General features: G+C 45.0%; 1 pseudogene; it reads right to left on the bottom strand.

The window, feature by feature from the left end:
* Positions 1 to 12,952: 12,952 nt before the first annotated feature.
* On the bottom strand, positions 12,953 to 13,211 carry Gm46316 (annotated as a pseudogene).
* Between the last annotated feature and the right edge of the window lie 1,596 nt (positions 13,212 to 14,807).

The following is a 14,807-nucleotide window of genomic DNA, read 5'->3' as shown; positions in this document are numbered from 1 at the left end:
GCCTTCTTCCCTGGGGAGATATAAACACTGTCCCCCTCCCACTGAAGAACTAACAACAAACCAAAGTTTGATTCCACCAAAGTTCAACCCAAGGAACCACTGAGTGTGTTGGGCTTACATGCAGAATATGGGTGAGTTACTGAAGTAGTGGAGACTCCAAAGCAGACACACATGCAAGTCTTCACCCAGCATGGATGATGGGTCTCAAAGTATTGGAGTGATAGTCCCCAGCTAGTGACACTGTTTTGGGGGAGTTGTGGAGCCTTTAAGAGATGAGGTCTGGCTGGCAGAAGTAACTCACAAGAGCCTGGCTCTGGATCCTGTCTGTGTCTGTTATGTGACCAGCTGCAAGCTCTCACACCAAGATCTAGACCTCCAGCCATCATGCTTCCCTTGCTAGAAAATTGCACTCAAATAAGTCCTTCCCCTAAGCTGCTTCTGGCCAGGAGTTTAGTGCAGAATAATCAAAGTAACTACTACAGTACTCTCAGACTTACAGTCTCTATTTGAAGCTTTAAGCAATGGACATTATAAGTCCGTATGTTCTCCTCTCCATACTTACCCATCAGGCACATTGCTGTCACTGTGTGACACAGTTGAGTGCTAAGGTGTAGACTACAGTTAGAAACAGGCTCAATGGCTTGGGGTGGTTGAGCCTGAATTCCCTTTGTTCTGTCTTGTTGGGCAGCTCCCTGTTGGTTCTAGGTTATGCCAGGCAAACAAATAACTCTTTCATCCACTCCCTGGCCAAAAGGCAGGTGTTTCCTGAATGGATAGCTGGCTCCACCAGCCCCCAACTCTATTGGCATCCATGACACCTCAAGATGTTATGTGCAGAATTAGGTTGCCCGTGTGACCAGCAAGTTTACAAGGCAGCTGGAAAGGTCTGGAAGGAATGTCGCAGGGGTGCAGTCATCTCATACCAGCGTGATTCTCCAAAGTTCTCTGTGTGGAGCCCTTCCAAGGTTGCGAGAGCAATTTTCCACTTTGATACACTAAATATCATCATGGATGATGTTGAAATTGTCCTACAGATAGTTTGGGGTCATGCACCAATGTAATTTCCCATGAACTGAATAAAACTGTTCTCACAGCATTGAAAGGCCTATATTTTATCTACAGAGGAAAAGACATAAATTACTCCTCCTGTCTGGGTTATATGGAAGTTATACCATTGGCAAAGTGACCTCAGAGATCCAGAACTGTAATAACGGTGGTGATTCATTCTACTGATGTATTTCAGAAACTGACTCTGGGCCCCTTATGTACAGGGCCCAAAGAGTCCTGGGGAAACTGAAAAGTTATTCCTGTCCTTTGAAGATGCATCAGATTTGACGGCCCACCACTTGAACTCCACAGGGTTCCAACACAGAGCTGGTATCTATAAACTGTAAAATAATTTTTAAAACCTGGATAAATGCCTCTTTTAGAGAAAAATATGCCTTGGTGGGCTAAGATATATATAATGTCCCAGATAATTCAGTCATTATTAATCTGAACATGTAAAAGATTGAAGATGCGGGCCTGGGAAGATGGCTCAGTGGGTAATAACATCTGATGAACATATAGACCTAGGTTTGAATCCTCAGACTAATGTAAAAAGATGAGTATTGCCATTCAGGTGGGGGGGGGCGGAACAAGAGGATCATAGGAATCCTGGCTACCTGCATTGCTCCACGTTCAGTGAGAAACCCTGTCTCAAAGGCAGAAAGAGGGAGAACAGGCACAAGACACCCTCCTCCTGCCTCTATGGGACATGAAAGCATATGAACTCTCATACACAGACACATATAGTACACACAGATACCGTGCATACATAAAACACACACAATTCCCAAAGGTTCACACAATATGAGAGTCTCATTAGTGTCCTCTGTTTGAGCATGGGAGTCTTGGAAGCATGTTTGCCTACTGTAACTGACAAAGTATTACTGAGCCTTAAAGCTCTGTACTGTGAGCTCAGAAACCAACAAATGCAAATGAATGAGCCCTGTAATCATTTATAAGAGCATCATAACAACAACAAAAAAATTACTATGGGAATACTTTCTGGAAATTAAACAGAAATAATTCTTTCTTTCATTCTGTTTTTTGTTTGTTTGTTTTTGGTTTTTCAAAACAGGGTTTCTCTGTGTAGCCCTGGCTGTCCTGGAACTCACTCTGTAGACCAGGCTGGCCTCGAACTCAGAAATCCGCCTGCCTCTGCCTCCCAAGTGCTAGGATTAAAGGCATGTGCCACGACTGCCCGGCTAAACAGAATAATTTTCAAATTTAGAAACCCTCTGCTCAGGCAAGAGAGGAGACATTTGTGGTAGCCTAAATCATGGTCCAGCTGCTGAGGTGGAAGGAAAGCTTATTTAAATCCAGAACAAAACTATGGAAGATGTTGAAAAGAGTTGGAAGCCTGAGAATTCTGGGAGGTAGAAAGGGACAAGATGAATGCTGACAATCTGATAATGTTAAAAATCCCACCCGGGAGCCGAGCGTGGTGGTGCATGCCTTTAATCTCAGCACTCGGGAGGCAGAAGCAGGCGGATTTCTGAGTTCGAGGCCAGCCTGGTCTACAAAGTGAGTTCTAGGACAGCCAGGGCTATACAGAGAAACCCTGTCTCAAAACAAAAAAACAAAAAACAAACAAACAAACAAAAAATCCCACCCGGAAATTGAATCCCTCAAAGCAGGCCCAGACTGAAGAGCCACGGAGCTGACTATAAAATCCTTACATCTGAAGCGGAGGGCCCCCCAAGAAGAGGGCGTGGCTTGTGGTCATCACACCAAGGCTCAGGTATAGTCTTGCACATTGCTGGCGTTGTTACTAGCTCTTTGGTACCTGCTCTCCAAATCTGGAGGAGCCAGGAGGATATTCTTTTTTTAATCTGAGAAAATGGGGCTGGAGAAATGGCTCCACGGTAAAGAGCACCTACTACTCTTGCAGAGGTGGGGTTTCAGTTTCTAGCTCCCACATGGCAGCTCACAACCACCTATAACTCTAGTACCAGGGTATCTGATGACTTTTTCTGGACTTCTAAGGCACTGCATACATGTGGCACACATACACAGAGGCAGGCAAAACACTCATACACCCAAATTAAATTTAAACTTTTTAAAATTAATTTTAAAATTTTAAATTAAAGTAATTTTTATTTAAAAAATAAATGTTTTTAAATCCAAAACAGTGGGTTGTTTGTTTGTTTGTTTGTTTTTAATCCACAGAGTCATCATTCCTTGCATATCTGAAAATCCCAGCCAGTGGAAGTCTGGGGGTTCCATGTTCTGCTGTGATAACATCTCTTCAACTCCTCCACTGATAGCCTTCTCTGATGGAGTAGACATCAGAAAGAGCACAATCAGCAATTTCCTACCTCACCTGTGCAGCCAGTGGTCAGGACCTCAGACCAAGCAAAACACCTAACTCAGGCCCTGAGCCTCTTAGGACCTTGTGCCCTGTGTGTATCTTCCTGGAAACTCTCCCGATCTGTCTGGTACCTAGAACAGACTAGGATCTACAGAGCTGTCTGAGAAGGATCCCAAACCTAGTACAGAGGCACAGGGTGCTCTCCCTTCACATTGCTCTCCAAACCTCTAGTCTGCTCGTGTGGTTGAACAGAAATCCATGGACCTCCAGGACTGACTGATACTAAAGGTATCCCCGGGGGACCACATTCCAGAACAATACCCTGGCAACAAAATGGTTCCAACTGACCCACATGGTATTTTTTTTTCCTGGGTTCCTGAGATCAACCTCTGGAACAGTGCAAACAGGTTGATTTAAGTTCTCTATCTCGCTCTTTCTCTCTTTCTCTCTCTCTCTCTCTGGGTTTTTCTGTTTGTTGATTGATTCGTTGTTTTTTTGGTTTTTGAGACAAGGTTATTTGTGTGGCCTTGGCTGTCCTAGACCTGGCTCTGTAGACCAGGCTGGCTTCAAACCCACAGAGATCCATCTGCCTCTGCCTTTGCCTCTGCCTCTGCCTCTGCCTCTGCCTCTGCCTCTGCCTCTGCCTCTGCCTCTGCCTCTGCCTCTGCCTCTGCCTCTGCCTCTGCCTCTGCCTCTGCCTCTGCCTCTGCCTCTGCCTCTGCCTCTGCCTCTACACTCCTTCCCCATCTTAACTGCTAATTAAGAAAATGTTCTACTGGCTTGACTACAGCCCAATCTCATGGAGACATTTTTCTCAAATGAGGTTTCCTCCTCTGGGATGACTCTAGTTTATGTCAAGTTGACGGAAAACTAGCCAGAACAACTGACCCCTTATCACCTTGATAAAAACACATCGATTTTCAATTAGACCCTTTCTTTTCTCCTTTATCCCCAAGACGACATGTTAATATTAATATCACAATATAATACATAAATAACCAGGAGCTGCGGAGACGGCTCACTCTCTTAACTCTTGCAGCTAGAGGGCAGCTCTGCAGCCCCATGCTCTCCTCCTGCAAGCAGGGCAAGCGGCAGGAGCAGCAACAGCAGCCGAGGCTCCGTATTATTTTGCCCAAACAGCTTTACTTGCAAATAAGAGCAATTAAGAGCACCTGGCTGCTCTTCCAGAGGTCCTGAGTTCAATTCCCAGCACCCCACATGGTAGTTCACAACCACCTGTAATGGGATCTGACCCCCTCTCCTGGTGTGCATGAAGACAGAGCATTCATATACATAAATTACACAAATAATTTAAGTCTTCGAGAGGAGATGAAGAGAATGCACTGTTCTGTATCTCCAGAACAACTGGAAACAGCAGGTCTTACGGGAGGACGCTTTTAAACAGTGGTTTCATGGCATTGGGAGAGAAAGGGATAGCAAAAGGGAGTAGCATCTACACCTGAAAGAGCAGAACTAGAGACTTAGCGGACAAAGGACCATATTGTTGCAGAGTTGGACACAGCCTCCAACTGCCCCAAGGCTTGGGCCACCTCCCCCTGCGTGTCATCTAGGCCAGTGCTGCCACTAGGCCTACAGGGCCTGGCCAATGACATACAGCCACCACTCCATGCCACTCACCCTGCTGGGGAGAGGAGGAGGACATCAGTACAGCGCTGCCCAGTGGCTGCAAGCCAAGGGCTGGGTGGTATTTATTGACCCTGGAGCTTAAGGGTCCTGGCCCCAGACAAGCTGCTCAACCCCACAGTCACTCTGACTATGGGCAGCAACAGGATATCGGAGGTGAGTCTCATCAATATTCCAGGATTTGTGGCCCTTCGGAAACCTTTAAGAGATTGTACTGGCTAGTTTTGTGTCAACTTGACACAGCTGGAGTTATCACAGAGAAAGGAGCTTCAGTTGAGGAAATGCCTCCATGAGATCCAACTGTAAGGCATTTTTTCAATTAATGATCAAGGGGGAAAGGCCCCTTGTGGGTGGTGCCATCTCTGGGCTGGTAGTCTTGGGGTCTATAAGAGAGCAAGCTGAGCAAGCCAGGGGAAGCAAGCCAGTAAGTAACATCCCTCCATGACCTCTGCATCAGCTCCTGCTTCCTGACCTGCTTGAGTTCCAGTCCTGACTTCCTTTGGTGATGAACAGCAGTATGGAAGTGTAAGCCGAATAAACCCTTTCCTCCCCAAGTGCTTCTTGGTCATGATGTTTGTTTAGGAATAGAAACCCTGACTAAGACACATGTGATGGTTTGTATATCCTTGGACCAGGGAGTGGCACCATCTGGAGGTGTGGCCTTGTTGGAATAGGTGTGACCTGGTTGGAATGGGTGTGTCACTGTGGGTGTGGGCATAAGATCCTCACCCTAGTTTCCTGGAAGTCAGTCTTCCACTAGCTGACTTTGGATGAAGACGTAGAACTCTCAGCTCTGCCTGCGCCATGACAGCCTGGATGCTGCCATGCTCTCACCTTGATGATAATGGGCTGAACCTCTGAACCTATAAGCCGGCCCCAAGTAAATGTTGTGTTTTATAAGACTTGCCTTGGTCATGGTGTCTGTTCACAGCAGTAAAACTCTAACTAAGACAACTAAGACAGAGATCAACGACTCATCGCAGTTTTTGCATGTAAAGCTGTCTGGGCAAAATAATATGCATGGATTCTCAGCTGCTGTTGCTGTTACTCATGCCACTTGCCCTGCTTGTGGGAGGAGAGCATGGGGCTGCAGAGCTGCCCTCCAGCTGCAAACAGCAGCCTGGAGCTCACAGAGGTCCTGCCCACCCCCCCCCACCCTCCCATGCTGCTCGGCCACACAAACACCTTGAAGGTGAAGAATGGTTCATTACATGGTCCATGCTGCTGCCAGAGGCTGTGTTGGTGCCTGTGGCTCATGCTGTCCCTGAAGGCTAGTGTTGATGCCCATGGTCTGTACAGCTGCTGACTGCTGTGGGCAAGGATGCTTTTTTGGTAGTGGTATGAATAACTGCAGATACCTAAATGACAATGAGAGACACTGAGGGATTCTGTGACAAAACCCCTACCCACTCTTCCTACCCTCCCCATAACTTTAATTTTTTTTTAAATCCTAAATGCTTTAACTTTCCTTGTAGCCCACCACCCACCAGAGGTAGTGGAAAAGAAAGAGTACGGGGGGGGGGGGTAGTGGACCTGTTTAGAAAGGCTCTTTGGAGCAATTCCTGTCTGTGTTGTCTGGAAATCAGTAGTTTTGGATACACCAACAGTCCAGTTCGGTAGAGTCGGGTTAGCAACAGTGGTGACACGACCTAGCAGAGACAGTCAGGCCTCAGCCTCGGCTTGAGTCAGCAGGAGGGACCAACAGGAACACCAGGAGAAGTTTTTAGCTGTCTCACTCTCAGGGAAGCAAAGATCAGCAGAGATGTGAGACCCACAACGTTATATATCTAGTTGTATCAGCAAGCCAAGCTCAGTCTCCGTCACTCCGTGGAGTCCTGTTTGTACCCTCCAAACATCACGTGTCCTCCATGTGGCTTGCCTCAGCACGTGCATCCAATCAGCCCGAGTCCTTGGAAGCAGCAGCAAACTGTAGTATATCACTAGAAGTTTTTTGGTTCGTTTCTCTCTATAGTGTCCCAACAAATGTAGCTCAACTATGGAATGTAAGGCGGACCAATACATGTGTGTTGTTAGCAAAGAATCTTTTATCACGTGTCCTTTCACGTGTTTGTTTTAGTAGAACATCCTTTCTCCTGTGTCTGTTTTAGCAAAATGTTCCTTTATGTACTTGCCCCAGCAAAACACCATCCAACTGACTTTCCAAAGAACCCTTAAGTTTCCACTTCATCCCACCTGCCCCACCCCTGCATCAGTCTAGACAGGAAGCTATTGAAGAGAGTCCTTAAAAACTGTGACAAAGATGCTGAAGTGTAGTTCTTCAGTTAATGGCTCTGACTGGGGCAGGGAAGGACTGGGTTTTCTTTAAGATTCTGACTATTGGGAGTTTGACCATGCTCCAGTGAGAACATGGGCAATGCAAATTTAGACTTGGTGGGTTTGGGGGCAGGGATGGGGGGCTGTGGGGATACAAAGATGGGAAAGTAGGCCTGGGAGGAATAGGAATTGAGTGTACTTAGGATGTATTGTATGAAATTGCCAAATAGTTAATAAAAATATTATGTTGGGGGTGGGGGAGTCAGTCTCTTGATAAAACTCCAAAATCTCTTTTAAGAGTTCTAGTCTCTCAGCTGTGGGCTCCTGTAAAACCAAAGGTAAGTTAAATGCTTTCTTGCTTTTAGGGGACATTGAACTAGCCCAAATGACAGGTGAACCAGTCTCTTTGCTACATGTAGGGACTCCTGTGGGGTGACACACCTACTCCAGGGCCTTTTGGAGACCTTTGCTCTACAGTGACAACAGCTCTTCTGATCAATGACTTGTTTTGCCTCTGATCCCAGATCTGTGAGTTTGCTCATCATCCCCCCTGTGACATCCATTTCTCCAAATCAGTCTTAATTCATGTCAGAGGAGACAGTCTTCAAATATGGACCACTCATTTCCACCTCGATTTGTGGAAGGGAAGGGTGATCCATGCCAGCATCAGAAGACATCGTGTTCTAGGGATGAGCCTGAGCAGATCAAAGAAATGAATGAAAAACATTGCCTGTTCTGTATGTTATCAGATTTCCAATGTTCAGTTTAGCTGACGGAGAACCCGCTTCCCACACAGACTATGCCTTGCATTTTTGGTCATTATAACAAAGCACAGGAACAGCTTGAAGAAAGTCCTTGGATGCCATTATTCATGAGTGCAGGTGTGGCAAATGCTGTGCAATGTGAAATGATGAAACGGGGGGGGGGGGGGTACTGGGGACCTCCAGAGACAAGCTGATCTACAGCTTCAATACTAAAAGGTCCCAAAGGGCCAGAGTATTGTAAGCAATGTCTGTCCTGATATTCCCTCCTAGTGATGAGAACTACGAAACAATCTAGCACAGACATGTGTGGCAATAAAGGACACTAAACAGTGGCTGCTGGGTTTGACTGTGGTGACGTGGAGCAAGGATACTGCAGAGAGTCATCCTGTGCATCAATTGGACAGTGAACAAAGATGGAGCCCCTTCTCCTGCCTAGGAGTCTTCTTGATAGAAGGTATCGATAAAGTATGCAGTCTTTAAATCTCACCACACATCTCTAATCAGATCATGAATGTAAAAGCCTTGCAAGAACGTGTTAGAGACATAGACAGGTCCAGTTTGCTTCGACAATATTTAAGGTGCCGTGGACTCTCCCTGTTCAGCAAATGAATCAGCTATATGAAAGCCAAGTACAGTGGCCCCTTGGAATCTGAGAGATTGCTCCTAGGGTCCCCACAGACACCCAAGTCAGTAAGTGTTCAAAAATCCCTATTATCAAATGGCATGGTATTTTCATATAACCTACCCACATCTTGCATCCTCTAAACCCCCTCTAGATTACCTATAATCTATAAGACCATGTAAAAAGTGATGTAAGCTGCTGTTACCTGGTATTATTAGACCACAATGACAATATGTAAACACTAGAGATATGATTGTCCCTATGTATGTTTGATTGGCAGTTGGCTGAGTCCATGAATACAGAACTCAAGGATACATAGGTGGACTGTGTATAAAAGGTCATGGGCCTCTAGTTTAGAGGCAGCTTGGGGAACTGAGGAAGGACCATGAGATTCCTTCAGAAGAAATTATGGGGGCTGGAGAGATGGCTCAGTGGGTAAGAGCACCCGACTGCTCTTCCGAAGGTCCGAAGTTCAAATCCCAGAAACCACATGGTGGCTCACAACCACCTGTAATGAGATCTGATGCCCTCTTCTGGTGTTTCTGAAGACAGCTATGGTGTACTTACATTAAATAAATAAATAAATCTTTAAAAAAAAAAAAGAAAGAAAGAAATTATGGAGCGGGGACAGCAGTGACCAACACAAAATCCACTACCATTTATTGACTGTCCTGTGGCCATATTCTAGTCCCCCTTTTGATCAGGAAGAGACCCAGCTCCTAAAATTAGAGCTGCGCTGTGAATATGCTGGAGAGTTTCTGCTCGGTAGAGATGAGCAATGTGCAGCTCACCTGTGAATGCCCACAGCCCCCTGGCATGGGCGTCCCATTAAACATAATAAAGGTTAAAAACTCAGAACTAAACCAAACCGGGATAGGAGGAGGGAAGGGGCGGGGGAGGCAACGTCAAATTTTATTTAGGAAAAGTTCAACAGTCCAAGTTTTTGTCCCATAGGAAGTTAGGAAGACAGACAGCTGAAAGGCTTCCTCCTCAGGACCACAGCCTTGAGAGGTCTGTACTGGTTTTTGCTTTTTAGTGTGTATGAATGTTTGACTGCATGTATGCCGGTGTATATGTGTACCTAGTGCCTGCAGAGGCCATACAAGGATGCCAGATCCCCTGGAACTGGAGATGGTTGGTACTGGTCACATGGGTGCTAGAAATCAAGACTGGGTCTTCCGGAAGAGCAACAAGTGCCCTTGACCACTGAGCCATCAGCTCTCCAGCCCCAGGTCCGTGTCTTTTAATTCATTTTTCTTTCCCCTTTAATTTCCCTTTTTAACAGTTGGGTTCTTTATAGCAGACTTTACTTTCAGTTTTATTTTTGGCTTTGCCACAAGATATGTGTTAAGGGTCTCATATCCTATAGGCAAACCCAAAAAGCCTAGGTTGAACAAAGCAGTCTCCCAACCAGAGAAGCTCTGCTACTTTTAGTGCTGAAAGCATTAACTTGCAGGAATTTGGGGGCAGCCCGGGTCTTCTTTCTTGTTTGGCTCTCCTTGAGGCAGCAGAGGGGGAAGGGCATTAGAGAGGGTAAGACTTGGTCTTATGAGATACTTAGGGTTGCTGTATAATCATAAAAAGTTTACCTGTCTTAAGTCTACGTCACTATGCTTCAGTAGCTGACATGCCTTCTGTGAGTTCCTCTGAGGAGAGCCGCTGTTCAGCCCCTCATCATAAAACAGTAGGGGCTGAAGTGAAAAGATTTACTGCTGCTGCTCCTTTTTCTGGTGAATCAGCCAGAAGCCTCTCTGGCTATGGTGGTTAACTCTTTGTGAACCAGAGAGGAAGGAAAGGAAAAGAATTAACATGCTGTATATAGGCAAATATGCACAGACACATATACATTCAAGCATTCACACACCCACACTCTGGCCAGGCGTGGCTGTCTGTCACAATCAACTCCAAAGTATTCATACATGCTTACATACATACACATATGCCTACATACATACTTATAGACAAACAGACATATACATTTGGATGGATGGATGGATGAATGGATGGGTGGATGGGTGAATGGGCAAAGCTCCCCAAGTCAAACCATTCAACCAACAACTTTATTTCTTTTCTCTGGTCTTTTTATACCTTCTTAGACAAAAAGTTCTTTAGAAAATTATCTCTAAGATAAAATGTTACTTAAAATGGGAGTTATAGAAAGATGCTGATATTAAATTCAAAGCAGTGTTTCATCATATTATACATTAAAAGTTCAAAGCAACATTTTTTTTCATGACCTTGCATTATCATAGTGCACACCTGTGACTTTATCACTGGGCCTGAATGTTTTTCCTTGACCACAAAATTGTCTCGTTTATTTCTCTTTTTAGGAATACAATGAAAGCTCATTGTATTTCTTATTATGCAGCCTTTACTTACTGGTCTGAGGAGTGGGCATATTCTATCCTTTATTCTGACTTTATTACATCTTTCTAGCAACTAAAACCATATCTTTAAAAAAACTTTCTTGGGCCGGACAGTGGTGGCTCATGCCAGCACTTGGGAGGCAGAGGCAGGAAGATTTCTGAGTTTGAGGCCAGCCTGGTCTACAGAGTGAGTTCCAGGACAGCCTGGACTACACAGAGAAACCCTGTCTCAAAAAAAAAAAAAAAAAAAAGCAAAAACAAAAAACCCCTTTCTTCCTAAAATTTAAATTAAATCAGAAATTCTGTAGAATTATTATCTATTTGTTTATATATCATCACTACAAGATAGTATATCTTCGTAAGTCTGCAGAAATCAGCTCAAAAGAGTGAGTCAATACCTAGTGATTGTTTCATATATATATGTATATATATATGATTATTAATAACAAGAAAATCATATTACTACCAAGAATCTTTCCTAAAATGGATTTCTTTTGAGCCTTGCGTACCAGAACAAATCTGCCGTAGATATTAATCCAAGGCAGACCTATCTCAGGAGGATTACCTGCTAGTTTTTAGCTTCTCCTTGTTGGCTCCTAACATTAACTGTCCGCATAGTGAACCCCACATAGCCTTTAGATCCTCTAGAAACTAGCTGGAGCACACAAAAAAAGATAGCTAAAAGTATAAACAATTTATCAGGAAGATTTGCTTTTCTAGTGTATGCTCACAGATTTATAGCCACATCTATGTAAATGTTAGCAGTGTTAGCTCAGCCCCCCCAATCACACTGGGAGAGCAGCTTTTGTTCAAAGACCTTTGCTTTAGTGTTGGACATCAAAGAAAAATGAGCAGGAAACCATGGGTCCTCCAAAGATTGTGTTAGCCTGTTCTGTTACCATAATAATGTGGAAACCATTATGTCCCCCTACCCTAAGTCTACAAACATATCATGGCAAAAAGAAACCTAAAGAGATGATGTAATTTACCCTACAAAGTACACAGTCAAAATACTTTTTTTTTTTTTGGCAGTTCTGTAACTTTATTTGATATTTAGCAGGTTAGTTCTTATACTCGTTGACCATCCATAGGTTCTTGAACGTGGTAACAGGCACGTAAGTTGCCAACGTATAGAGCTTGTTTAGTGAATCCCATCCTCATTACATTTTTCTGGACAAATATACTCAGACGCAATATGGAACATTCCTTATTCCCTTGGCCTAGATGGCTTTACCTAGCCTAGTGTCAATGTGCACATCTGGAGTTACCAGCCTTGTGTCAATGCACACATCTGGAGTTCCCATCTCCTTCATGGCATATTTCTGGATTTCTTTGAGTGCCCGAGGAGCACACTTCTTATGAATGTTGGTGGTATATTCTTAGGTCACCGCCTTGAGTGATGGCAGAACAGCCCTTCTTCTTCTTCTCCACACCCTTCTTTGTGGGAAGAAAGGTCAGGTCCAAGTTGAAAGGACAGGCATGGGGAATTGTCAAAAAGCTTTTTTAATGTTAAAGTATGACATGTATACAGAAGAAAGTATGTGTCCAGGTCTGCCAAGTTACTACCTCTCTGGACCAGCATATTTTTAAAAAGCAATTTTGAGATAGTTTCTACAAATTATCCTAACCACATTAAAACAGCACCTACCAGGATTGGCGATTTAGATCAATTGGTAAAGTGCTTGCCTAGCATGGAGGAAGCCTTAGGCTGCACTCCAGCCCCTCAGTGGAGCATGTCTGTTGCACTCTGGAAGTGTGGACAGAGGATTAGGAGTTCAAGATCACCCTCAGTATAAGGCCAGCATGAGACCTGTCAACAACAGAAATTTAAAAATGGATCCTAGCACTAAAGGTGGCCAGGCAGGTGGGTGGATCTCTGACTTTGAGGCCAGCTTGGTCTACATACACACGGAGAAATGGAAGGTCTTCACTTTTTAAATTCTTTTTGTACACAGACTAGCATGATCAGTCTCACTGGGTAGACAGTCTTGAGTAAGCCACTCAAGGTTGCTTCTTCCAACATAATGAAGCACATATCCTTCTCGTACTGACTGAAACACCAACTGCGCACGCTCAGCCCCTATTTCCATCAAACCAAGGAGGTTAAAGCAGCAAGTGTGAGAACCCTGGCCAAACTTCTGTGAGTGACTCCAGTAGAGCTGCTGGTAACCCTTCTTGCTTGCCATCAGATGGCCAATGAGGGAAAACAGCAAATATGCCTTGTAAGAAAATAAGTGCGGTATATAACACACATCTATATTGTCAGAACTTAGAGAGTTGGGGCAGGAGGATCACCATGAGTCCAAGGCAAATGAGAGCTGCAGTGTAAAACCCTATCTGAGGCAAAAAGAAAAGAAAGAGAAAAAAAAAGACCTTTCTTTGCCTCTCCACCAGCTTGCCTGCTCTCCCTGCAGGCGCGTGGGGGGGCCGCAGAGCCAGTTCCGGGTTTCTCCCTGATGGGCTGGTTTTACTCACAGATTTGGGGTGAACCACTAAATTAATTGGTCATGTGATATATATATATATATATATATATATATATATATGTATATGTGTATATATATATACACATATATATGTATATATATGAGTAAATATGGACATGTTCATGTGTGTAGACTTACACACATTCGAGAATGAAGATGGGAGGCCTGTGGCATTGCTTTGGGGACTTGAATTCTCTTCTGGATCCAATATCTGCTTTTCTTAGTAATGAGGGAAGCTCAAAGGCTTAACTGGCGCATGCTTAAGTGGCGCGTACCATGGGGATATGATGGTTTATGGGTGCATGTGGCTCTGCCAGGAGCTCCTTATCAGAGACACACTGGTAGGCACAAGACTTTGTCTGCCCGTTCTGGTGGGAAATGCTTGTGACACTGTTAGTTTTGCCACCAGTGACATTCCAAGCTTTATATACGGAAACCATCCAAGTGACAGACACCAATCAGTCCTGTGGCCCTGATACCACCTAATACTGGCCTGAGTTCAGAACACACCAATGTCTCTGCACTCCACACATATGGCCTCTGCTATGTGATACCTAGTCTCGGCAGCGACAGCTGAGAAAAGGGGAAGGGATGGCCACCCCTCCCCCACAGCCTGTTTGATATTCCGAGGAGGAAGCCACAGTAGGCAGAATCCTTAGCTGAACCTGCCTGGCTGTGCTGATGAGGACACAGCCAGGAAGTGAAAACAGGGCACAGGCTCCAGAAGTGTCACACTCACTGCAAGGGAGCAGAGGCATGCAGTGGCCTGTGCCTCCCCACCCGTGGGAAAACCGTGGAGGCAGGAGAGAAGAGAAAGCTATGTCACCAGACTTTAGATTCATCCGTGAACAAGCAGGCTAGAGTGATTGGGGAAACAGGCAGACCCTACCTCAAAGCCACCACCAGCTAATGGCTCTATGTAAAGACAGCTGGGGAGACATCCAGGTCTTGGGGTCAGCGACCCAGGGAGTGACATTGAACTAAGAGACCAGGAGAAGGAAGGCAGAAGGAGAGACAGAGATGAGCCAGGTAGGATCCAAACCAGCTGGTGATCTCCCATATTTCCAGGGTGTCCAGGCTTACAAGAATAGCTTAAGACATATTAGAATCAACAAATGGAGGGGAAGGGAAGCCTTCCCCTAAAGGTAAAGACACACACCTACTTAGCCCCTCAAAAGTCTACACCGGGGCTGGTGAGATGGCTCAGTGGGTAAGAGCACCCGACTGTTCTTCCGAAGGTCCAGAGTTCAAATCCCAGCAACCACATGGTGGCTTACAACCATCCATAACAAGATC

Source organism: Mus musculus, chromosome 12 (assembly GCF_000001635.26).
Source record: "Mus musculus strain C57BL/6J chromosome 12, GRCm38.p6 C57BL/6J".
NCBI lineage: Eukaryota > Metazoa > Chordata > Mammalia > Rodentia > Muridae > Mus > Mus musculus.
Note: the sequence above shows the minus strand (reverse complement) of the source record. Positions and strands in the feature narration are given on the sequence as shown.